Here is a 27,037-nt window from a genome sequence, read left to right on the forward strand (position 1 = left end):
TACCCATTAGGCCACAGATAATTTATCTAGGCTAGGCGTACTTCATTAGTTTTCATTGTGTTTGAAACGAGTGATCAATATATATTTTTTTTATTTTTTAATCTTATAAACTTTGTTTCGGCGAATATAAATATATAACAATATAATAAGTTTGGACGTGTATCTTAGTTACCAAATTAAATATTGAATCGCCAAATTAGTCGAAGAAAAATATGCAAAACTTCAATGGACCACTTAAAGAAATTAACACAGGTGAACTTGCCTTCGATTCGATTAACTAAATGTTGAAAGATAATAAATAATAAATGGTTTATCATTGAAGAGATATGGACAGGAGTAGCCGAGGATCTTTACCGTTCTATACAGCAACTGTGAACATATTAGGGTTATGTGAAGTTTGAAGAGAGGGGGAGGACACCATAACCCTCGAATCGGGTCACCAAGTACTTCCAAGAGGACCAACAATCCCAAGGTGGCGTTGGGTTTCTGGTTAATAAGTCCCTAGCTGATAATGTTGTGGAGGTGTCTAGTGTGTCGAATAGGGTAGCGTACCTTATCATAAAGCTCACCGACAGGTATAGCCTCAAGGTAGTGCAACTGTACGCACCGACCTCGACACATTCAGACGATGAAGTGGAGGATATGTTTGATGATATATCAAGGGCCCTCCACTTCACTACAAAGACCCATTACACCGTTGTCATGGGGGACTTTAACGATAAAGTGGGAGTACAGATTTGCGGCGAATCGGCAGTAGGATCCCATGGATTTGGAAGCAGGAATCGTAGGGGGCAAATGCTCGTCAACTTCCTCGAACGCGAGGGGCTCTTTTTGATGAACTCCTTTTTCAAAAAGCAGCCCCAAAGGAAGTGGACGTGGCAAAGCCCCGACACTATGACTAAAAATGAGATTGACTTCATCATGACGAACAAGAAGCACATATTCAGAGACGTCTCCGTGATCAATAGGTTTAATACCGGTAGCGATCACCGAATTGTCCGAGGCTCTCTGAATATCAACTTCAAGGCCGAACGTTTCCGTCTGATGAAGGCCAGGCTCCGACCAACACTGCTCCGAACCATGACAGGATCTGAAACGTTCCAGTCAAATTTGGAGAACCGATTTGCCGCCGTGGAAACCACAACAGACGTTAACCAGAACCACGAATATGTGGTTCGGATCCTCAGGGAGGAAGGTTCGAGATTCTGTAACATGCAGCGTAAGGGCAAGAAATCAAAGCTTTCGGAAGAGATATTAGGGCTTATGAAGAAACGACGTGAAAACCCGCCCGTCACTTCGTCAGCTAAGCGGGCTCTAAACCAAGAGATCAACAAGCACGTACGACGCGACCTCCGGTGCTCCAATACTCTTGACATTGAAAGAGCAATTGAGCTCAATCGGGGGTCAAAGGTGTTCGTACGATCTCTTGGAAGAAGCCACTTGACGAAGCTGACCACAACAAGTGGAGAAGTCGTTTCTTCGGTGCCGGCAGTCCTTTCGGAAGTGGAAAATTTCCATGGCCGGTTATACGCATCGCATGCATCTCGACCTGATCCCGGAAATGAGGATTCTAGAGCCTAGAGAGAAGTCAGCAGTGGCGAAATTGAGATCGCTCTGAGACAGCTCAAAAATGGAAAAGCCCCTGGCGAGGATGGCATTACAACAGAGCTATTAAAAGCAGGAGGTAAGCCCGTACTGGGCGAGCTCCAGAAGCTTTTTAATGCCGCCCTATTTGAAGGGAGAACTCCAGAGGCGTGGAGTAGGAGTGTGGTCGTCTTATTCTTCAAAAAGGGAGACAAAACCCAGCTGAAGAACAATCGACCCATTTCCCTCCTAAGCCACGTCTATAAGCTGTTCTCAAGAGATCACGAACCGACTTACGCGAAGACTCGACGAATTCCAACCACCGGAGCAGGCTGGGTTTCGGAGCGGATACGGCACCATAGACCACATCCACACAGTGCGGCTGATTATACAGAAGACCGAAGAGTATAATCAGCCCCTGTGTCTAGCATTTGTGGACTATGAGAAGGCCTTTGACTCGGTTGAAATCTGGTCTATTCTGGAGTCCCTGCAGCGTTGTCAAGTAGATTGGCGATACATCCAAGTGATGAGATGTCTCTACGAAGCCGCTGCAATGTCCGTCCAAGTACAGAATCAGCAAACAAAGCCCATACCGTTGCATCGAGGAGTGAGACAAGGGGATGTTATTTCCCCGAAACTGTTCACTAATGCAATGGAGGATATGTTCAAGACGCTGAACTGGAAAGGACGCAGCATCAACATCAATGGCGAACACATCTCTCACTTGCGATTTGCTGACGATATCGTCATCATGGCGGAAACGCTGCAGGACCTACAACAGATGCTGAACGACCTGACTGAATCTTCTCTACGCATCGGCCTACGGATGAACTTGGACAAAACCAATGTTCTACTGGAACCGATTGCGATACACGGCGCCGTTCTCGAAGTTGTTCAGAAATATGTATACCTCGGGCACACATTGCAGTTAGGTAGAAACAATTTTGAGGACGAGGTGAATAGGAGAATTCAGTTGGGTTGGGCTGCATTTGGGAAGCTACGTCGAGTCCTAACATCGTCGATCCCACAGTGCCTAAAGACAAAAGTCTTCAATCAGTGCGTTTTACCTGTCATGACTTACGGAGCCGAAACGTGGACACTGACGGTACGGCTGGGCCACAAGTTTGAAGTCGCTCAGCGGGCTATGGAAAGAGCTATGCTCGGCATTTCTCTGAGGGATCGCATCAGAAATGAGGTAATCCGTCAGAGAACCAAGGTCATCGACATAGCCCACCGAATCAGCAAGCTGAAGTGGCAGTGGGCTGGCCATATTAGCCGAAGAACCGATAACCGTTGGGGAAAACGAGTTCTAGAGAGGAGACCACGCCTCGGCAAACGTAGTGTAGGACGTCCTCAGGCACGGTGGAGTGATGACTTGCGCAAGACGACTGGCAGGAGCTGGATGCGAGCAGCCGAAAATCGATCTCAGTGGCGTGCACTTGGAGGTGCACTTGGAGAGGCCTATGTCCAGCAGTGGACTGCGATAGGCTGATGATGATGATGACAGCAACTGTTCCTCCGGCTGCAAGACGGCTGCCTTTACCAGGTGGATCGAAAGGCAACGGCTGCTTAGCAACAGATGACAATAGAAAAATACAGTAAATAAACGTGTCTATCTTCATACATAAACACGTGAATATAAAAATAGAAGACATAATTTTAATTCACTGAAGAATCAACGCTAAGCCTTACAATGCCATTTGACAAATTATTATTACTGTAAGTATACTATTTCTGTGGCACAATATGCTCGTCTTAATATTGTGTCATTGTATGGGACAAGGAACACAACTAATGAGGGACACCTATTCTTCATTCGTCAAGAAGATGATTATATCATTAGGAACAGTGAATTGTCGTTTTTATAATAACATGCTTTACCGTAAGACAACTATTTTCTTGTAGCTTTTACGTATTAAACGCTGTGTAGGTACTCGCATGTCATGAAAATAGCTGATTATCGCTCCCGTAGTACCCGTGTACATAGGAGCTTAATTGAAGTAGGTAGCAATGGAGTACAATATGTAATTTGCGATGTGAGGGAGATTAAAAGGCTTTTGTGTAAGAAAATGAATGTTGTCACGCGAGATGAAATATCATTTCATTTTGAATGTACTTCTTTTATAAAGGTAAGACAATGTATTCCTAATTAGAGGTATGCAAGCCAAAGAAATTGAATTAAAACAATGTTCTAAAATAATAAGATTTTATTTCAGAAAAAAATATATATTTATGATATGTTATAGAATAAAATCGTAGTCAAACAAAATTCATAGAATTCAGTTCAGTTCATCAGTTCATTCAGTTTCATTTCTAGAATTATAGCCAAAAAAACCTTTACACAAAAGTAACCTTTTTCTGTAACCGTCAAAGGATTGTATCTCCGGGATAGATTTAAAATGTCGCAAATAAATGGAAGAAGGATAACGAATAGCTTTAAGATGCAAAAAGTAAAACCGAAGGTTTATCTCAAGGTCAAAAAAAAACACGCAAAAGCAGTATCAGCCCGTTGTACTTCGAATTGAGGAAAATACGTCACGCGAACCTTAAGGGACATTCAATATTTCTTTCTAGAAGAATGCCTGCTATGAATATAATTAAGTAATTAAAGGGAAAATAGTAAAAAAATCATAAAACACAATATCTTATTTTATAACAATATTACAAAGTTAAAGAGTTTGCTTGAACGACTGAACTACTGTCAGGCATTACTGAACCGTATTTTTTGATAATTTCAGTGTTCGCCCATTTATCGAGAAATTCTAAAGGCAATTTATTCGTGGTGTAGTTCCTTAGGGAAGCCAGTGAAACCATTGGCGGAAGCTTGGATTTTATAATAGGCTAAAGAAAAGGTCTCATAACCACAAGATATTCCTTAATACTTTACATATGTACAAATTATTGTATTTGAAATAATAAAGAAAACACGTTTTCCGTACTTTGCATTTTATAATATATTATTTTATCGATATTATGTAGTGCTCGATTATGTTTATGATTTATATTTACAACCTAGACTAGAGGAAAATGGAGTTCAAACAAAGGCCGGTGGAAACGCATAGACAATGCAGCGCAGAATACTTTTCTTGAAGACAATATTCTGTAGGTAGATTTTTCGAGAACCAATTGTGACAACGGCGTCAAATACCATAATCAATGGTAGGGTGGCAATATTCTCACGCCTAAGGAAATAAGAAAATTGATATTATTCTTACTTATTTTTTCCTGTTTTTTTCAGTAAGTTCTTCAGAGTGACCATAACAAGGCATTGAACAGTTTGACGTACTTTGAAGCATTGTTTCAACATTGCTATACTTATAGTTGTTATTTATTACCTAAAGGTACTATTTAGAATAAGTAAGAATGTTAACAACTTAATATGACCAATTAAATGATAAAGATATATTTAGGTACTTCCAAGTTATGATTACTGTAATAGACACAAATTACCTTTATTGATTGCTCAAAATTTTGCAATAATAATATATTTTACCTACTCATATTGGATGGAATTATTTCTGTTATCCCGAAGTTGCTTGTATCTGAGTCACTTGTTGAAAAATAATATGTATGCATGTATTAACTAGAGTATTTACAAGTATTTACAAAAGGCTATCTTGTAACCTATTGTTGCGTTACAGAAAAACATGTGTGGTCTGAAAACTCGTCATAATAAGAGGTGTTTTTATTTCGTTATGTTTTCATTAATTTTTATTTTCTTTCTTCTTTTAATAAAGTACCTACTTAGTATTTTAACACATCATAGATAATTTATAAAACAATTGAATAACACAATAAATGAATCACAACTCTTTTACATAAGGTAACATAGGATCAAACTCTTTGAAACTTACCAGTTTTTTTTACTAAGCGTATCCGTGTATTTTTTTTATAAAAAACGAATTTGTTAGTGTTGTTAGTAGTTCTCAGTTCCGGTACCATAAGGGACAACCTACTCCCTGGTATTCTAAAATTACTTGCTTAACTGATGAATCACTGATGTTATTCAGGAATAATTACTTTGGGAAACTTATATTTATTTTGTTATATGTATGCAAACACTTGTATCTGTTCATGCGTAGGTAGTAGGTATATTTGTACATAATTTGTCTTGTCCTTATTTTAAAATGAGCTTAGGCGCGGTATTTCCCAATATTCTGTTATCTATGGTTTTGCTTACAAGAGATAGGAAATTGACTTTAGGTAACTACAATGGGCTAATGTCAAACTTCTACCTATAGTAAGCAAATCAATGTAGGACATTAGGATAGGGCGCAAGAAGCCGATGGGTTGTCCGTTGATGTCACGTCAGATTAAAGTCAATTTGTCACCATCAAAATATATCCATGCATTAAACATATTGTTTCAGATATTAACACGCTTATTGGTACGTGAGCCATAAAACCGCAACATTCCCATACAATGGAGAGCAACCAAACCCACACATTCCATGTTTCTTGAGTTTCCTCAAAGTGTTATCCTTTTTAGAGCCTAGGTTTGACTGCTTATTTATACCTAACTGTGGTTAGTTATACAGTTTTGTACTTATATATGATTGTTGTTTTGATGATTATGATTTATTCAAATGTAGTTTTACTTATAATGTACGTCTTCTAATAGGTACAATTACTTTTATTACTTATTATAATAAAAGTTATGTCTACTGGTACTGGCACAAATGTGGACAAAACGTAATAAAGTAAGATGGATTATTTATTTTATTAATTTGTGGTTTAGTTTAAAATATGTTTTCAGGCCACACCTGTAAACCTTGAGTTAACGATAACCACAGGTTTTATCAGTTTTATTTATGTTATGAGGAAAATTACCGGATAAGGATGGGCTATGGGTTTGATTGATGAAATTTTCAGGAGCGTGCAGCGCGCGGGTGCCGGCTGCAGGTTGCGCGGGCGCCGCACGCCGGCGGGGTGCGCTCGCGCTACCATAAAGTGGCCCCCGCACCTCGCGGCCTTCAGTTCAAGCTGAGACCCGCGAACGCCAACACGCTTTCGCGACGCCCACTCTCGCATCGCACCGCCGAGGCTCAACACGCGATAGTGTTCACTTGTGAACGAGTTGCGCGCCCTTTCTCTCACGCAGTGTGATCGTGCTTCGGTACGTGAATGCAAAACCGGACTACTCTCTTGGCACGAGACAGCTACAAGGAATCCGCAGCGGTTTGGACCTCTGAAATTTTTCAATAGGTAAGTCAGATTTTATTTTAAATTTTTACTATTTAGGCACAGCGACTGTCTGCTCTTGCGAGTTCACGTCCGAAGTGGATAATGTTGATTAAATCTTACTTTCCAAAAGACCCGCACCTCCACGAAAGGAGTGCGGTCACTTAGGGATCTGCAAAAGCCACCCGCAGATTATGCGTTGGCGTTCGGCGGACGACTTGGATTACCGATCGGCTGCAGTTCGTGCACATTGTACGGCTAACGTTAACAGCTTTGACTCTATTTGTAAATATTCTGTGTCCGTCGTAGAGTTTTTCAACTATTTACAGCACGACGAATGTTGTATCTGCTTTTTTCTAGATTTAAGTATTTTGTTGTTGTAAGTTGCGTCGATGTTACACTGACGAGTGGTGCGATTCGACGCGTATGTTTGGTTCTTTTGTTCGCGCATTATCCACTCGCGACAGGTACTACACAAAACCTATGTTAATAGCACCAACACCAGACCGAGTCGTTAAATTGTGGATTAATAATAAAACTATGACGAACTGCCATTCAGCCGGTTAAGTAATTCAAAATATTATTGAAATAGTCTAGATAGGCACTTACATGTACCAACAATGTCTGCGAACCACACTTGCATTATCAAGTGTACATACGTGTATAACTAAAGTTATTGATTTTGTACACAATTAATTAAGAAATAATTAGTGTAATGAAAGATAATCGACTGGTACAACGATGTCTACTAATATTACTAGAAGTAAATATTCACAACATTTTAGCTTTTGTAATAACTAATTGAGATTTTGAAATAGGTATATAATGTATTATTGTAAAATGTCTTAAAAAGCAATTAATTAACGACTACGAGATAAGGTTTATTTGGCGTTAAAACACTTAAATATTTTTTTGAGAACGTGGGTATTTGGAGAAAGTTGAAAACAAAAATTGATTGATACTGTTTCTAGTAGGAACCTTAAGTCCTTACGATTTCTGATAAGCGATAATAAATTTTATATATATTTAAAAAATATAAATGAGAAAACCTCCGAAGTCCATGCCCTGTAGTTGCAAAAATGCAACATAATATTTAAACTGCAACCAACGTTATTATAAATCAATTTAGGACAAATACTTTGCAGACTATATACCAATACGTTATCTAGCTATTAACCTACATAGTTTTCGATTCATCTCAATTTGCTTATTACAAAAGCGTTAAAAGATCGATTATAGAAATATTTAAAATTTATTCTAACGGTAAATTATAAGTTATTTTTTTATTTTAATATTTTACAACGTTAAAAACTAGATGTTGCTAGGTACACTAGTATTATTCCGGGTATTAATCGCAGTCATAGATTAAGTCCAATCATCAAAATCTTTCTATAATTTATCAGAACATTAAGCATGCTTATTTGCGTGGCATAAAAATTATGAAATCAGCTGCTTAAAATAACATGAAAAATATTATTTAGGTATTATAATCACGGCACCTATCTACATTAATTTAACATTGGGCACTTCTAATAAATTAACTGTCTTCTAGGCAGGTACCCTGAATATAACATTTTTTCGAATGACCAGTTCTTAAAAAAACAAAAAAGAAACACTGACAGGTCGTTTGTAATTCGGTCAAAATCGAAAAACATGCTGCAAACTTGTTTCGGTACATTGAAAATCATAACGAAGATATGTTAGTTGAGGTATTAGGTAGGTTTATTTTTCTGTGTCAAAAGCCGTTAAGCGCAGGACATGAGTTGGGTTTTTTGTTATTTGTATATTAAAAGGTATTGTGAAACATTCCCTGTTTCTGTGTCCTTTGTGTAATAGTCGGAATACAGGTCTATGTTAATATACGGTAGTGTCGTAAGTGGGGTGACGGTGACGCCGCCTGAGGACGTGTTTACGTTCTGTCTGCGATTTCGAAACCGCTAAGAATCAACTTGAATGTTTGAAGGCATTTCTCCAATTCTATCGGGCGTTATTAAAATTTAGCAAATAAATTGAATTCGGACTATCATTCCCGCAAGGCCAGGACTTTATCGCTTGCAACGTCGTAAAGGTAAAAGTAATTACATGGTAACTTAAATACTTATCGATGTCTTAACTAGAGCAAAACAATTTCCAATATTATTAATATGAAAATATCATAGAAGCGATTTCATTTTTTAAATTTTCTAAAGTTCGTACACACTGATTTGTATAAAATTTATAGTAAACGATTTAATAGGATTTTTTATTTCTATTTTGCGAAATTAAAATATTTAATAATATTATGTTTTTACTCCGGGAAGAACCTACAATGTCACGTTGTATGACAACCATTTTAACGATGACATTAATCTATTGCAAGAAATCCTCGGATCCAAGACATTGAAGTTACTTAAGCGATTATTATCTAGCCAATTAAACGTTTTATATATAAACATCACAGCGGGCCGTGGATTTAGTGCGGACGAAAAACGTTTAAAATAATGCGTCGTTATTTCAAATTAACTGGATATAACTAGTTTCATCTAGTCGCAGTTGGTTACTTTGATGTTGTGAAGAAACATAGAGGTGGTCGAAGTGTTACATAATCCGTAAGAGATTTAGTTCTGAGTAAATAACACTAAACTTAATTTCGATTCGCTGGACGATGAAAGCGATAAAATCGTAGATAAGTACTTATCATTTTTTGGCTCTAGAACTTTTTCCTGTTCGGATTTTGGAATAGAATGTTTGATTTCCTTTCCGACTAGATTTTTATAACTTCCTGTGGCTATATTTGTGATACAAAAACATATGTTCAAGAGCTTGCAATAGTCAGCATAATGCTGTCCAAGATCTAATCCATTTTATCTTATATTTGCACGATTATTTTTAAACAAAATCTTGATTAAAATTTTTCAGCCTTATGTACTGATACCGGCTAAATACCTGATCTTTGTAATGTGCCATTCATTCTGATTTAAGGGCTTATTACACTTGACTAAATTCAGTAGCCTAATTAGGTTTGTCTAATTAGGTTTCTAAATGATTAAATGAAATTTACCTTCCTAAATGCGATTACATTTGTCTGAATTTAGTGACTGAATCATTTAGTCGACTGAATTTAGTCAAGTGTAATAAGCCCTTTAAGAGCCCAAGCAAACTATCGGCCGACTAAAAGATTGCAGTGTGAGGTAGCTCCAAAGAGACTAAGAACAAATGCAACTGTCTAGAGATAGTTCGTTCGATAGTTTAGAGTCCGTAGTTGGTAATTGGAGCTTGTAAATGTTATTGTGCAATAAGTGTGGTCCATATAGAGTAAGCTACTTGGGGTGTTTGTGAAGGTGTTTATCAGAGCTCTCGGTCAGCAGAACGTGACAGAATTTAGCTAGAATAGCTTAGGTCACCAGTGCGAATTGGGAGAATTATCTACGCCTATCTATTTCCCAACACATTGGAGGCATTTTATCATACACTTTGAAAAACATTTCTATTTCAAAAAAATAATTGTTTTTCCTGGAAACTTTTACATTTTCATAAATAACCAAGTACTTACATAGTCGCACCTTTTTCATTAATGATTGATTGATACGCTCGAGTTTTACTTACTTAGCATCGATTTAATTTATCGGTGCATATTTCACGTTCCATAGTTCATGACGAACTCTGAGTTAAACAAAGCCATTTTCACTTATATAGGTGTTTTTCTGAAACACGGTAAATCTAAATCAATCCAATAGTTTGATATGTTAAAATGTCCAGTTGTGTGTGGTTTCTATATCCTAGTTGTGATTTTTGTGAATAAGTTTTAGAGTCGGTTCAAGACAGTATTTAAACGTTCTACGTTAAAGTAAATTTCAAAACAAGCTTTCTACAGTTTTGAGACTTGAAAAATATGTCCAATTAGTTTCATGACACCCTACATTAATTAAATGGTCATTCAACTATTAATAAACCTTTTTTTTAATAAATAAGTATAATTTTAGAGTCCCCAATGATAACAGTAAAAAATGTGTAAAATAATCTGCGTAAAACGTGTTTTATTACGTTCCCAATTTAAATTGACAAAGCGAAGTCATTAAAAGAAATGAAAACATCACGTTTTGGTGATTATATTGGTCGATTAGTGACGGTATTGGCGACACTTGTGCATGTAATTTAAACCTACATAAGTCTCTTACACTTCCTAATTGTGTATTTCTTGAGGAAATTCTAGGCGAAGTGGTTCTGTCAAATCAAGTAATGAAAATCAGTTTTGTGACGTTTCCCATGCATATCCAATATCCATCACTTAATTGTTATCTTGATGTAAACCAGATTTGTTCGATCCATAACGGACAATTGTGTAGGTACCTTTAATGATAGCACCAATTTATATTCAACATACAATTTATATTTTTCAATACAGTAAAACTGTTACAGTAACTGACACTACATTCATTCGTCGGATGAATGTGATTGACAGGTTACACCGTACAGGGGTTATAGTTGCAAGTGCGCGCACGTTTATTTTTTTGAGTTCAGCATAACTGAATGATTTCCAGGTTATTTTGATTTTAAGAACACGTCTATTGGCTGGAACCGGTCTTGAATGTGGATACTGGATGCCGAGATAAGCGAAGGAACTGGTTATTTGAGTGCGTCGGCCGTATGCCGATTTGGCAATGTAGGCAAATGCACTCGGACACTCATTCAAGGCTTTCGTTTATATTATTAAAAATAAACAAGCAATGCATTACTGACCCATTTAGCCGTAACTAAGTAAGTGTACGCAGAAAACCTGCATACCGTGGAAAAATGAATAAAATTAAACATGTTGTAGAAAACGTGCTTTCTTGGTGACATTCTTCACGTAGATGTTTATAATGTATTACATCTTAGAATTAATGCTGAAACAACAAAAAATAATGCAACAAGTATATCATACGTTATTGTAAATTTTAAAAATGGAAATAACGAGCAAATTATTTATTTTACCGGAGGTTGCGTCAGGTACCGGTTCCCAAATGTGAAAAAATAAAAGTGAAGTGATGTTTTTGCTTTTTAAGCACAAAATTTTAGCTCGTATGGGGTGTGTGGTGCATTTTTAAGAAAAATATACGAGTTTAGTAACAGGACCTCGTTCGAGTCGAATCATTAGGCTGTGTTTTTTCTTGCGTATGAGTGAGTGGCGCCGCGAAGAACCGTTAGGGTATCTTTAGACAGTATCCTGTTAGCAAGCATCGTGATCAGCGTTTCTAGGTTAACTTAGGTTAGAGACGAAAAACTTGTCGGCAAAACTTCTGCCCGTGTGACCCAATTGCACATATCTTGTAATTTATCATTCACGCAAATGAGTTGAAGTCTATCGACAAAGCAATCTTAGACCTAGTTTCGAAATAAGCTGTTATTAAAATGTTTTTGTTATGTTTAAACTTTTTTACCCGTGTAAGATGAATAAAATCCCAAAAACAAGTAGGTAAGTAATAAACAACGCATCGATTAAAAACCTTTTTTAATGATTTTTTTTAAACGAGTAATATTTATCGTGACACTTCTGAGAAAATATGCTTTGGTGCCATTTACCTAATGCCATTTAAATCACAACAGGACAAATGCCAAAGCACAGCTTATGCAAAATAGGTGATTATGCCTAAACTTAATAAAGTTTTTATACAAAGAAGTCTGAAGTCATATCTTATTTGAAGGTGTCCAACCTACTTTTGTAGCCTGGAACCCGTCTAATACACAAATGTTTGACACATCCTGGTTCAGGCTATAGCGTGGCTGATATGTTTTGTGATATACATCGTCTGTTAACGCGTACAGGATCTCTAGGGCATTTTTTCTTAAAAGGGACTTGTCACTACAAATATTGCACATACATATTTGCAATAACAACTTGTTTTTTTATTGCAACCTTCGGCGCATCTCGTACCTGCATTTCTTGGACCTCGCGGGGTCATGTGGCTGCCACGATTGGGTCAAGGTGCAATATTTAGCACACGTGCATAAATAGTGAAATGTCCAATTAAAGAATTGTTGTAGCGTCCACCTGTAAACATAAACAAATGCTGTGAGTCACCCAATGGTATAGAGACAGCAGATACCTACTACAAAGCTGCACCGTCCCAGATTTTTCTAAACTTGTAAAACATGTGCGACCTGTTTGCTTTCTTCGTGAGCATATAAACGGTGACAAATAATATTCTCTATACGGAACCCTTTTAAATATTTTACGCTCCTAATACTAATTATGCGATAACACTTTAGTGCTGAGACAGTTATGTTAATGAATAGTGAGAGATAGGAACAGGTTCGATTCCAACGGCCATTAAGATGGAGCCCTTATCTCTGGTTCATTAGTAAAATGTACATTTGTGGACAGATGAGCGCAGTTAAGATTGGTAAAATAAGTCTAAGGTTTTACTGACGGTATGCGACTAACTAATAATAGGTAATCGTTATATTTTATTTAGAGTGCAAAACATTTTATTTGGTTTGATATTTTATCTAAATCGATCTACAAGGCTGTTGCTAAGGCATGTGCGTCTCTTGCGCCGTGTATATGTTATGTACTCTGTGTACTTTTGATACTGTAAATGTTACTAAATGTTCGTGGATCCTTGTAGCTGTAGATGCAATAACCATTTACTGGAAGGTTGCGAGTTTGGTGCAGCTGTAGCTCCGATAAACATGAGACTGTTCTCTGGCCATCGATTGTCAATTGTTTAGCTGGCCTTAAGTGAAGTTCTTTTATCTTCTCTCCAATTTGTTTCTTATTTTTCGACCAATATTTGGAAATTGTACATTATATACCTATAACAGGTAGGGTATACAGTACGCCTTTACGGAGAAGCTCATGTAATTTTGTTGCACTGTTTAAACAGCCGATTTGGCCACTTGGATCAATGAGGCTAGTCAACCAAGCCTCATGCATTCTTAAAGTTAATTAAGAGTAATTTTAATTAGGCGTTTTGTAAAGAAAAAATATCGTTTTAATGACACGCCAACTATTAAATATTACAAAAATTGAGACTATTAAAATAATTCCTGTTTGGTATAACAATAGGACTTATTAACATAATCACACAGACATGAATGCGCAAATAAATAAAATTCTTTAGATGTTATAATAACGAAATTTTTGACAACTTCGTCGCATTTTTGACGTTCAATCAATTCTCGTGTGGATAATCCCCACTTCGTTTAATTATTTCCCACGTCATTGTCTATAATCATAAAAAAAAAACATTATAATATTGATATGTATAACGATGAATCAGTCAGCGATGCAAACACTTCAATTATTTTCCTCATAAAACGTTTCCTTTCAAGGCTTAGCAAGGAAAGACGAGTTTGTAAAGTAGAGAAAATAGATTGTAACATTATTTTATTGTGAATGAAGGAAAGAAAAATATTTATTCACTCTCTATAAAGTTCTCTACTCTCCCGGTTAAAGAGTGAATTACAATCATTGTGTGATCTTAATTCAAGGAAAATAAACCCAGAATAGAATTGAAATCGAATACAAAATAAACCACCGAATGACCGATGTTCAAATGAGTCATCAAATCCTGTAGACACACTGGGAAACAGGCGTTCATATCATCACGGAAAATCATGAATAAAACAGTTCATGTACTTTTATTAAAGCGACTAAGTATATAACTACTTTTATTACATACATGAATGGCCCAATACAAACTTGTATGCCATATGAATATAACACTTCGCGACATTCTGCTATAGGTAATCTCAATAACTTCAGCATTTTCCTTATTTTGCTTACTTTACCTGTCACAACAAATTATAAATATTCGTTCTTGTTAAATGTTGCGGTTTAAGGGGTAGGTAATAGGCACCTATACCATATTGCTTTAGTTAGAGAACAAAAAGAACATTGCTATCGAAAACTCCATTAGAAACCACTCGCTATTCTAGCAAAGATTTCTTGCACAGGAAAGTTGAGAATGGCTGTCAGGAAAATTACTGCCAGTGAACTATTCTCTTAATTCTAGTGAAACCGTTTTATCCTTTAAATATTGGCGGCCGTTGATCTGATACAATACACTAACAAATGTTCCTAGCGTCCGTCTCCGAAAATGTCTTGAAGCAACTCATTGTACGGTCAACATGGCTACCTTTATGGTTTTGAAAAAGTAATTTAAGTGTACAAGCGGCACTGATTGTACGTTGTTTTACTTAGAACATTTTCAATAACACAGTTACGCGTGACTATATTGTCCGTTCGCTAAAATGTTCACGCTACCTCTGTGTGTGACAACTATTACACTAAATGCTCATATAAGTAGCTCGCAACCGATTTGAGGACACCCAGTCAACCAATAGCCACAATTGGCAAGGTTTCAGCATTTTATGGTGCTGAAATAAAGTACTTCAAGGCTCCTTAATGAATTTTATTTCATTTTGTCAATCAAGTTTTGTCACTGTACTTGTACTAGGATTTGATATCTTGAATAGTCCGCACCGCAATTAGTTTGTACACAAACGGGATATGTGTTGTGTTGCTGTGTTGTCTTCGTCATAAATAACTAATAACTTGATAATAGAACCTCGCCGAGTTAAATGTCTTTAACAGGGCGATAAGCCAGCAATACCCGATGCATTCCCACGGCTTATTGCCATGAACACTTGACCATTCCTTGTTTATTAATAACACAAGGACGCTAGTTTAATACGTACAGATTTGCGCGGTTGCGGCGAGCCTTTTCAGACGGCTGAGTTAGACCGTCACGAAACGCATAAAGTTTATGCGTTAACAGTATTTATGTCAATGGTCTTAGGCTGTGTGTTATCGCAGTTATGTGGAAACAGATTATATTGCCACTGTTTTACCTTAACAATTAAGAGCTACTAAATGAAGTAAAGCCAAATTTCGCCACTTATGGTAATATGGGCGAGCTCGGGCTCGGGGCTCGGGCGTAAAAATATTTTTTGGTAAATGATGTAATACACATTGATCGAAAAGGTGTTTCAGGATTCATTCGGATTGATATCTTGTAAAGATTTAGCTCGTGCACAATATATGTGCTGCGTATTGTCCATGTTACCATCAAACTGCTTCTGTCTGGTTTGTTAATTGCTCGCTTATCTGCTCGGAGCTATTAATTGTGGTTTTTTTACAATCATTCCGTTCCACTTCCTTGGGTGATTCAATGAGGAAGTATTATTAGGAACGTCGTAGCGGATTCTTAGATGGAAATATTTTGCTTTATTTAGATGGTTCGGATTTCACCAACGTCATATGGGAGCCATTAATCATTAATTTGTTAGTTTGGTGTGTTGATAAGAATTTTGCCGTGATACGTAAAGACCGCGGTTGTGGTAGTAGTATCTTAAGCATCTTCACGCAATTTAGATCAATTGCATTTTCGGGACGCATACGTTATAAGGCTATGGTGTAAAAACAAGTGCAAAACTATTAAAAATAAAATCCGAAATCCGTTTATTCAGTGAAGTACCAGACCAGACAACAACTCTATTCAACTTTCAAGACACGAATTTTCCGTTTGTAGGCTTATCTAAAACTACAAGTTGTGAATCTATAATAAACAATGTTTCTATGCAAATATTCCATGTTCTCGTATAAAAACGGTGATTGTTCGTGAATTCATCAAGGCATGATTGTCGCCGCACGCCGAGGCGAGCAAGATTACCAATCGTAAATCGATATGCAATCCATACGTACTATAGTTATAACAAACATCTTAGTAGCTGCTACTAAATACTTCTAAAATTAGATTTATCAAATGAACGTCATTTTAATTGACATTGTGTACGCTAATGATCTTTCCCATTAAAATTGTCCGCACATTTGTCTAACTTTGTGTTAATTTTTCGAGACTTGTGTAGATTCATCAAGTCGTGAACATACCTGTGGAGATAACATATTAGGTTAACATAAAACTGGCTGCTTCTTGATTATTATTTGTGTGGGTCAGAAGTTAATTGCCTGCAACAAAATTCCTCAAACACAGTTCATCATTAATAATGACCGGCAATAAGTTGCCAACGCAAATCCTGTGATTACGCTTTGTTAGGATTATCGATAGTAACAATAACCTTAAGAGATTAAATATATACCTCGACAACCAAAAACATGGAAAATATTTTAACGACTCTACTTCTCAGAAAAATCTTAGTAAATAGAACTCGGGCGCAAAGGACGTACGGTGATTTTTAGAGAAACGTTGTAAATTTTAAGACAGCGTAATTTTCTGTCAACGAGTCTCCACTCTAGAAAGGCGCAGACTCCATAAAGTCGGAGCGGAGTGGAGATGTTTTAAACAACCAATAGAATTTCTTTGCTTAGGGATGTAATTTAAACCCGAAGACAAGGTTTTTAAATAATGGAATTCTATTGGTAGTTTTAAAAATATCCGCCCCGCTATAATTGGATGGAGTTCATCCCATAACACTTTCATGGAGGCCAGGCACCACTCTTTTAAAACCAGACGCCAAAAACAAAAACGTGTGAACGATTTTATAAAGTTTTGCTCAACTTTGCTTCGATTTCATGTTATGTTTCCTGTCATAACCAAGATTTATGTCACCCCTATCTGAAATGACTTATGCAACGAGTATTTCGATAACCTAAACTTACATAATGCATGTAATATATTATACTGTTCAGTAGCGAGATACAGGTAACTCAACACTGTCAAACAAGACTTTGTATTGAGAAGGACAATTTCACGAATGCAAATGCCTGGCCAAAACTTTAAGCTGAATAAATTATTTAAAAACTGATGTAATATGAGAATTTTTCCGTTGAATATATACGAATAAACTAGGTATTTTAGAAGTCGTTATTCTTGAATATCAAGGTCGTGAAACATACAATCATTTTGCCTGTATCCTTAGAATCTTCCCCTGAAGGCCGACGAGTATCGTTTGTGTGTCGTTCAGATAATTGAAATTCTAATTCAATTATAATTTCAAGTTTCCTGTTAGGCAAAACATAGTGGGAATATATTATTAGAATGAAGTTTGAAACATTTAATACCTACCTACATGAAAAGTCTAATTGAATTCTGAACTTATGTTTGGACTTAATAAGAGATACCGCTTGCTCATGAATGAACTGGTTATTAATTCCTGATACTTTTAGTTTGATACCACTCCGGTCCCGTTAATACCTGTCAAGACAATTCGATATCTGTAATGAGAGAGATAATAGATAAACAATTTAAAGTCTGCTTCGATGTTAGTAGCAGAGTTAATTATTGAGGTTTGAAACATGCACGAAAATTAAATTTTACCATTATTTCTTACGACTTCAATTTCATTCGGACATTTCGTGCATTTTCCATATTGGCTACGCTCAGAGTTAGATCTCTTATCAAAACGACGAACAAATAATGAATGACGCATTCTCGTATTTACTTGTAAACGGCACACTTCGGAAGAGTTCAACATGAAATGATTATTATTTTTATGCACAGACATTCAATACAAAGATATTTTCAATGTACAAAGCAAATACAAGGAAGGGGGTGACCGTTAGGCACAGATAAACTGACATCGTTTTGAACGGCTCTTGCGCAGATCGTCTATAGATACATGTCCCTGATATAGTACATAGTTGTCGAGATAGCTCGGTGTTCACGTCGTCGAGTTTCCATAGTTTTGTGTATACTTGGAATAAGAATCAGTAATATAATTAAAAATAAATAGATTAACACATTACAATCTGAATATGCGGATACTTTTCAACAAAATGCAAAATAAATGAAATAGCCAAATTGCTCTAAACTTTAGTGGTGAGCTGACTGTTACTCTAACTTTTAAAAATAAAGATGTCCCCCTCCAACCGACCCCAAATAAAATTGGGATAAGGGCAGGAGGATGATGAGTAGAGTAAAAAGGTGCTATGTTAGCATAATTTTGGTGATGCAGTTTAGTTCGTACTTGAGTAAAATATCGTTGAACATTATGAAAACGTTGGGTGACCGTCTTGGTCACGTGTTCTGTGTACATGTTCCGAGACGGTTGAATGTACCAAGCGCATTAGTTCCAACTGTTTTATCGTTTATAAAATAATTTCAATCGAATATTTCACGTTTGCATTCAACAGAACGTAAATGCTTGGCTTCATTATCTTAACTTTTTGTTTTTAAAGGAAAGTAGCGATGTTCATATGAGAAAGTCTTCTCAAATTGTTGTTATGCTTAATTCAATTACCCGTAGTAAGAGTCGATAAAATAATGCATTAAATTCTTCAAATTTGCAGACAACCAGCATTGTTAATACCCATAGCTAGTAGTTTCAAGCGTCGAAAATAGGCATGATACAAAAGCCTATTAGGCAGACGTGTTCGAGTAAGTGCACATATTGAATTTACATTACAAATAACATCTTGCACATTCAATATGCACAAGTGCATACGAGACAATTAATTCACCAAATTTCTCTTCACCCGTTTTACCTTGACGATCATTTATATTATTTGAATAATATATTTGTCGGTATGGCAGCAACTTTTAAGTTTATTATGTAATAAGTTTCGTTTGTTTCTTAAGTTGATTAATTAGGCATAACTATACGAGGTTAGAACAATGCCTTCATGGATATCAAGTCACACGTTACTATTTATTTTGAGCATTTATTACTGAAGTTAGCCTCAGAGCCGCTCTTATTAGTACTGAAGTATCAAATGGATTGGTCTGATTACTGTTACCGTTATGCACCCTCTTCGTCGCGCCCTGATCCTTTGTTAGTGTGCTATGCGATTATATTTTGTTGTGTATATGTGTAGGCGTCTAGATCTTTTGTTTTAAATCGTACAATAGTGCAGCTCATGATCGATTACCTATTTGATTTTAACTTAATGTGCTTAATATATCAGGATATATTAGCGCCGCTTAAAATTGAGGGTCACTTGAGTATCATCAGAAGCATAAAAGGTCAAGTATAAGTTGCGGTGGGTAGTAATTAGCTCTTTTTCGACTAGACGCGATTGCTTAGTTTATAGTAAAAAAGAAAGATATAGATATAAGTACGATAATGAAGTTTATTGAGGTGTTTCTTTAAGTATTGTTAATTAACGTTGTGAAAAGTAAGCCTAACTGGTCAAACCTATTGCCTAACTTTCATTTTTAATTCTTCTCATGTTCTCATGTTCTTATCTTAGGTTTTCACACGTTGAATAAGTAAATAATCTTTGTTAAGAGACTCACTTCTATGTATGGTTCCTGTATATTTACTCTTCTTGTTACTGTATTAGAATCCAGCAAATAGACTGAACTATTTACCACACAAAGGGTTCCGTTAACAATACTAAAAGGTACGTCAATTTTGCTAACAAGTACTTAACGCTTGTGAACTAAGCCTGAGGGGAAAACACTTGTATGGAGAAGAATTCTAGCTTATAGGTTAGACAAATACTTATCGAAGCATTACCATATCTCGATAGACAAGACACAGTTGTTATCTGATCAGTCAGTCACCCGAATAAGTACGTAGTATGCACAATCGCGATACACCTCCGGAATCTACTAAAGAGTTTATTATACCGGCTAGTTTTCACTTCGGGTAAATTTCGTACACGTTCCAAGAGTGAGAGGCATACGTTATTAAGAAGTCTCAGGTTTACGAGTACTGCACGGAACCCTAAAAATAACTGTTGCTTGCTTACCTTGTCTGAGTTTAGTCAATGACAGGTTTTCAGGTGACCGTGTCACAACAATGAATTTTTGACCCAATACTGTTCCAGTTTTAGTAAAACATTTAATTTTTTTTATGGTTTAGTCGAATTTTTATTTTCGAGTATGTAAAGTTCGGGTACTGAAGTATTTATTTTGTTAAACAATAGTCGCATGACCTCTTAAGTGAGATAGAACAAAATTGTTGGAGGTCTCACTAGCAGTAGTTCTAAGAGTGTGCACACCAATGTTTTTGCGTTTCAAAAGAAAGGCAAAATTTTAACAGATATTGGCACTCGTTCACTACACATAAAGGACAAAAACAAAAGAATCCTTTTAGGTATATTTGATTTGACATATTCCCACGGTTTCTCAACAGCAAACAATTTATTGGGTCATTCATACATTTACAATTGTCCTATTTACTTCAAACCAATATTGGGAGTGTAGAGTTGACCTTTTAGCGAATGATTTCGAATCGATGCGATAACCGATTGTAAATATGATCGTCATTTAGCGAGATGTTCCTAATCATTGCTGCTACACAGACATCGTGGCTAAGTGGGACAATATTTTATGTATGACATCAGTTTTGTAAACTTTTTCTCCTTAGATAGGTATTATTTCTGGGTGTAAGTATTTTTTTTTTTGTTTGTTTTGTTTAGTTTAATGTAATATTATCTACATTATTTTTGTCCATAAAATAATATTTAGGAACTTAGGAGGTATGTGTAATCTTAATCTAAAACTACGATTAGTTATGAAACTCTCCACAATCAGTCATCGTAACTGTATTCGATCAGAAAATGTCCGATAATAACGCAATTAAACACAAAATAAGCGGAAAAACTGTTCTTCGTCAATCTGTAAAAATTTTACAATAACTTTTCTCCGAAATTTCGTAGGCAAAAAAAGCATTTCTTTGCACATTTGTCATAAGCGCTAAACAGTCCCTGCACACATGCATGTTCTTCGAACGTCTGCATTATTCTTTTCAAAACGTATTTTTGTCACAGAAAACAAGCAATGTTATTTACTTAAACGCTTCGTCACTTGGGCGACCAAGTATTATTTTGCCAAAGAATTATGGTACTTAAATATTTGCGGCTATATTTCATTTTCCTTTGTTTACTTTAAATGTGTGGTGGAAAATAAAGTTTACAAAAGACGTGACGATTATGGTGTACAAATATAATGGGCGTATGAATGAACACAAGGCACGTGCCTCTGCAACTCAACATTGAACACTTTTAATATAAAAATGTTCTAAGTTATCGCCTGAAAAACCTTCTGAAATAAGCACTTTACATGTTCTCATAATAAAATCACAAGCGTTAAATAAGACTTATGTCTAGATTATTCTTTTAGTTCCAAGTAGGAGTAAAGCATATTAATGAATTTTAGGTGGTTTAATCGGTTGATTAACCAAATTACCAAATAAAAGGTGACAAAAACGCGTTGTCCACCCCAGAATCCGCACTGAATAGGTACGAAGCGGACATGCGAGTACTTGAACGTGATATGAAATCATGGCCCGAGGATTTTGCAATTTACATACTTATCAGACACGTCACAGCAACGAAATGGTTTGTTTAATTGTACAGTAATGATTATTACACTATTGTGTTTGTGTTCAGTGCCACAGCTGCTAACACAACGTCGATACTGCGTTTCAATTTAAAAATATATTAGCGCAGTTGCCGATTTATATAAAATTTCAGTGGCGCTAGATGACAAATAAGATGTACGAACGAATATTTTCCAAACCGGTGCCAATGTGTAAAGTAATTAGTGTATGCCCAAAAGCATGAATTTGTGTGAACAAGACACTCGACAACGTGTGACCCACTTAAACAATTATTTTTTAAGCACAGTGTAGTTTTATAACTATAAAACTAATGATAAGCGAGGTTTAATACTGCCATTTTATTAAGCTCAATCAATTTGATTTTAAATCCGCGGCTGCTGGACCGGACAACCCAATGTATAGGTACCCACAAGTTAGTATAACATTTTCTTCGTGAGACGTTTATACAACAATTACTTAGGTATGTGTTTACGTCACAACTGCCATATTAATGTAATAAAATGTATTATAAATAACGTTCGATTGGATATCAATTCCTCTCCGATCAGAGACGCTTCAATAGTCTAGAAAACGAGTGCAAAACGTTACACATACGTTACGTGCGAACACTTACCTAACATCGAAATGTTTATGAAAACTGTACATTGCGTTGTTCATTGATAACAACAATAATACAGAGCCGGCTGTAATCCAAACGATTAGTTTCCGGTTCAAGCTTAAGGCTTATCGTTCACTTGACAGTATAATACTTCAATGAAATATTTAAATGGAAGCCTTAACTCATTTACAGTTATTTTAGATAAAATTAAGGTATAACAGTTAGGGAGATTACAAATCTTAGAGGTCGCTTAATGTATGTATTCTAAATTAGCCGGCGCTGCGGTGTGGCGTCCGGTTGCAATCGCGGACAACAAAACCAAAGTATGAACATCAATAATAATAAGTACAAATTCCAAAGAAACAGGTAGTATTATTATATTTCCTTGAAGTATTTTTATCAGTACACAGCATCTAGGAGATATGCAACGATAAAATGTAGAAGCAAAATGCAAGCAGCCAGCGAAGCGGTCTCGCAAGTGCCCAGTACAAAGACTGCATCATCATACTATTCGCGTACATTGTATCGAGTTGGAAATAAAGTATTTTTCTAGTGTTATTAAGATGCATTAATGCATTCAGTCGCTGAGTTGGCTCAGACAACCGTACATATAACGACAACTGCGATTATTATAAGAATATGCAGTAAAGCCTTGAGGAACTTTTTCTAGAAACGAGTTTCAACGTAAATTGCTGGCTGTGTACATGTGTCGGTAGTGAGGCACTTTATCGGACTTTTTTACAATAACAACACTGACGAAACAATAGGCGTGAATCTCATTCAGACAGTTTGGGTGCAAAAACTTGAATCGGTCACGCTTAGTTGGGTCTCCGTACGAATTTACCATAAATCCGTTACGGATATTTGATTGTGTGGATTCTTGAATGCGTCGAATCACGAGTTGACATCCTGGTGACTCCCACGGATTCTAAACCAATTAAAACTGTGGTTCGCTGTATTTACATAAATATTCCATTACATAGTTTCGTCTTGGCACTTGCTTAGTATTCATATGCCTTTGACTTCGCCACTTAGATACGCAGAAGAGGCTTCGAGTGTATGAAACGAGCAGGAAGAGGGCATGTCACCGCGGTGTCATTTTTTAATTGATGTATTTAAATTGAACATGGCAACGTGAAGGCTTTACAGTATTGTTACATAGCAGTTAGCAGTAAGATATTATGATGAGAATAAATGTGTAGATAGTTGAATTACGACAACAATGAAAAGGATTATGCAAAGGTAGTTTAATTTTAAAATTAAGTCATTTGTATTGCGGTACGTTATGCTTGTTCAGTGTTTCAAGTTCTGGTATAGGAAATATTAATTTATATACCACTTAGGCATCCCAAAAACCAATAGTTATATCAGAGAAAAAACGGTATTTCGAAGCAAGAATTAAATATATTTCTGGAAGCACTCAAGCGCCATTGTTTGTTCGTCACTTTCAGTCACATTTGGTGATTAGCTCCTCATTGTGTTTCGTGATTCACCTTAAAGTTATTGAGAAAGTAAGCATGCATTTTCCTTATTGAAAGGAATTTTTGGCTTTTGGCAGCTATTCAAATATTTGTTGACGATAATCCCATTACAATATTTATTTTTATGAAACATTTTGTAACTATGTACCTAGTACTTAACTTTCTAAGTGTCTTTTTATGTCTATTTCTCACTAGGGTCAAGAAAATAAATAAATATGAAGTGTTCACACGTAAACAAAACACGCTTATTATATCCATTCGTTTTTGCTCACCTGCTAATATGACGTCGTCCGTAAGTTGAATGAAGCAATTTGATGGCTTATTCTCGGGAAATCCGTGAAAATTTAATGAATACAAAAACATAGGTAGTAATGATATTGTTGTATCAAAGTGTTAACAAAAACTGCAAACAATCATCAATTGATGTTGTGTTAAATTAAAATGCTTTAGTGTTTCGAAATAAAAAAAATAAAAAAACATAGGCACCTTTTCATAGGTATGTAATAAAGTCTTTGAAAGTGAACAAAACTATTAGCAGTGAAAATTTATAAGAGAAAGTGTTTTTTTACGTACTACGAAGAAAACAATGATATAAAAGGTCCGTTGCTATACCTATTTAATGCCAACCTTAAAACCCATAATTAACATTTAGATAAATGTAAATAACTGTTCTGTTTAATTTGAAGTTCTTACATCAATAGAATAAATATTGACAAGCTTACGCGAAGACCATAGACTAATATGTCATGTCTTGATGAGTTCGAGTGTCAAATGTTTTTGTAAGGCCGCAACAGACTATACTGAGGTCACATCAAAAAACGCACGCGCCTGCTGAAGGAATGCATTTTTTATTTCATTTTAAATAAATACTGAGTAAAATATGTGAATCAATCATCCTCAAAATACATACAATTTTTGTTAAATTATAGCAAATAAAAAATTGATTTGCGTTTCATGACTTAAAACAATTAATCACCAATTTCCCGTCCTGTGTTGTTAAAGTAAGTATAGAGATAAACACTTAAGTTTGTGATTTACAGTGATCCGGTAATTCTGCTTGAATAATAATTATCAAAATATGTAGTTACGTAAACTGTAGCGCTGAGGTAACCACACTGAATTGGCAAACAGAGCCAAAACCCGCGAGATATCTCCTTCTCTGGCACCACTTAAAATTATTAGACTGGATGGCAAACGCATGCAAACTACAGATTCATTCATTATAATTATATTCACATAAATCCATGTACATATGGCTCAGTTATTAAGAATTTCTGTCTTGTCCGTGGTTCATGCAAGAGACGAGTCACACGACATAAAGTCGTCGGCTTACAACGAAAAAGCCTTGCAACAAGGTTGTTTCGGCGCGATGCCGCGTGTTCGGAATCCGTAATAGCCTTGCAGAATATACAACACAGACTACGTGCCTCTCCGTCTATTCCACGCGTTCAAATGAGACACACATAGTTTTCTAAAATCCATTTTATGAAACAGTTTTAAACCCGAAGCTGGGTATTTACAGCGTGCATTACAAGTAATAACGGTTATTAATTTTCAAAAATCGTTAAAACGTGTTTAAATGAACATATATTTTGGTCTGAAACTAATTGGTGTGCCAAAAATAAATACTGAATTCAAAATGTTTTATGGCCGCTGTGATTGCAGGCTTCCCGAAACGCATTCCTTCATGTGCACCATCATTTTCCTCATCCAAAGGCGATGTACCAAAAATAGCGAACCGGTTATTTTAAGTAGGCACAAGTTAACGATATACTCCTCATAAGGCGTTCCAGTATTCGTGTTTATCCTCAGAACAGTAGTACGCTATCAATTTTGTTGACATTCCTGTATCAGTTTTCAGCGCTGATTTATCATAACGGTTGCTGTTAAATATTTGCAATTAATTTTCAAATTATAATTGTGTACCTGTAGAATTTCTATATCGCTGAGAAATATTGAAAATTTATTTGAAATGGTTTTATTATTATAATCAATAAATTGAGAAATCTTAATTTACCACAAGATACATGACAGTGCACATAACATTATGTTGTCTATTCCTCAACTATTTTAAACTTAGAATAAAATAAACATTAAGCTTGAATGACCAATGATGCCTAAATAGACTATTAGTCATTGCTTAAACTTGTATTAATTCTATCAGCATATTAACCTTTACTAATATAAACTAAAAAAAAACTTCCTCTCCTGGTAAAAAAGAAAACTTTTTGTTGCAATCAACACACAGAATTGACTGACGTAATACTTTTTTAATGACTACGTAAAAAAAATGTTTAATTATCTTGATCTCCACTGTTTAACGTGGATCTCCTCCTAATCAGCACGAAATAAATTAATTTCATCATCATCAGCCTTTTCACTGTCCTACTGCAGGCCATTTCAGACACTGAAGTCCAGGTTTCCTCAAAATGTTTTACTTCAGCTCTATTTAGTCATTTTTGTCCTACGTGCATTTAAATTATACACGCACGTCGAAAAGTAATAAAACAACAATAGTACAATTAAAGATGCGGTAATTACTTAAAAGCCTGAAACCAAATTATTTTTCTCATTACTTTATTTGAAGCTCAACAATGTATGTAGTGTTCGACTAATGATATGAAATATCGCAATGCGTGTTACAAGAATATAGCTTTTATAGAAAAAACGTGATTACATTGATTTGAATTACACAGGAGTTCTGCGAATAAATCACGTTTTCTTTTTTATGATGTATTTATTTCTTACTTCTTATCTAGATGAATATTGAACTGTTGCCGCGCAAAAACAACACTGTTTTATTTAGCTTAGAAAACTTGTTCGTCCTCTTTAGCTAAACGTTCATTTCATGTTTACACGTAGGTGAATAGAAATTATTTTCAGTAGTATATAGATAAAAAGTTCCTAAAACAAAGATTTTTTAGTTACTCTGCAATTATAAAATGCACCGATTCAATGACGAACCTCATAAAACTATGTAAGTA

At 35.8% G+C, this 27,037-nt stretch overlaps 1 protein-coding gene across 2 annotated transcripts in view; it reads left to right on the forward strand.

Moving 5' to 3' along the window:
* The first annotated feature begins 6,559 nt into the window (after positions 1 to 6,559).
* The window catches only part of LOC124644968 (UNC93-like protein), a 73,746-nt gene continuing 53,268 nt past the window's right edge, over positions 6,560 to 27,037 (forward strand). Inside the window, exon 1 of one of the 2 annotated variants that reach the window (XM_047184664.1) lies at positions 6,560 to 6,788. The gene's annotated coding sequence lies outside the window, so the exon portion shown is untranslated. The remainder of the gene's footprint in view (positions 6,789 to 27,037) is intronic. The other variant, XM_047184663.1, reaches the window with a different exon arrangement.

Source organism: Helicoverpa zea, chromosome 31 (assembly GCF_022581195.2).
Source record: "Helicoverpa zea isolate HzStark_Cry1AcR chromosome 31, ilHelZeax1.1, whole genome shotgun sequence".
Taxonomy (NCBI): Eukaryota; Metazoa; Arthropoda; class Insecta; order Lepidoptera; family Noctuidae; genus Helicoverpa; species Helicoverpa zea.